General features: G+C 44.9%; 1 non-coding gene across 1 annotated transcript; it reads right to left on the bottom strand.

Annotated features, from left to right (window-relative positions):
* Positions 1–399: 399 nt before the first annotated feature.
* Positions 400–506, bottom strand: LOC127253126 (small nucleolar RNA R71). Its single transcript, XR_007839219.1, has one exon. It is a non-coding gene; the product is annotated as a small nucleolar RNA R71 (small nucleolar RNA).
* Positions 507–798: the final 292 nt, after the last annotated feature.

Here is a 798-nt window from a genome sequence, read left to right as displayed (position 1 = left end):
TCTGAAAGTGATCAAGAGACTGTTATGGCTGAGGATACCCGCACTCTAAGGGAGTTGGTTGCTCCCAACTTGGCGCAGCAACCCTTATGCATTAACTTTCCAACTCTGAATAACACTATTGCTTTTGAACTGAAATCTGGCTTAATCCATTTACTGCCTTCTTTTCATGGACGTGCAGGTGAAGAACCTTACAAACACTTGCAAGAGTTCAACATGGTGTGCTCCAGCATGAAACCACCAGGTGTTACTGACGAACAGATCAAACTCAGAGCCTTCCCATTCTCACTCAAAGATGCTGCAAAGGATTGGCTCTACTATCTCCCACCTGGAAGCATCGACACGTGGAACGACATGAAGAAGAAATTTTTGGAGAAGTACTTTCCAGCTTCCAGAGCTACGATCTTGAGGAAGGAGATATGTGGCATCAAGCAACAATCAGGTGAAACGCTCCATGAATATTGGGAGCGATTCAATAAGCTTATCATTAAATGTCCATAACATCAAATTCCCCCTCAATTATTGATTCAATAAACTTTCTAAGTTGACGAGCTTCGTTCGCAAGATGGTCATGGAAAAATCCAACCCGAGTGTCCAGGTCAAGGCGTGTGGAATATGCACGAGTGCAGGACACCCTACAGATGCATGTCCGACCCTCCAAGAAGAATGTGCAGTGGATGTGAACACTGCAAACTACGGTATGAATAGACCTCCAGTGTACAATCCATACTCCAACACTTACAATTCAGGCTGGAGAGATCATCCGAACCTGCGTTATGGAAACGCACAGCAGGGTAATGC

Source organism: Andrographis paniculata, unplaced genomic scaffold (assembly GCF_009805555.1).
Source record: "Andrographis paniculata isolate CXL003 unplaced genomic scaffold, ASM980555v1 Contig49END, whole genome shotgun sequence".
NCBI classification, from domain to species: Eukaryota; Viridiplantae; Streptophyta; class Magnoliopsida; order Lamiales; family Acanthaceae; genus Andrographis; species Andrographis paniculata.
Note: the sequence above shows the minus strand (reverse complement) of the source record. Positions and strands in the feature narration are given on the sequence as shown.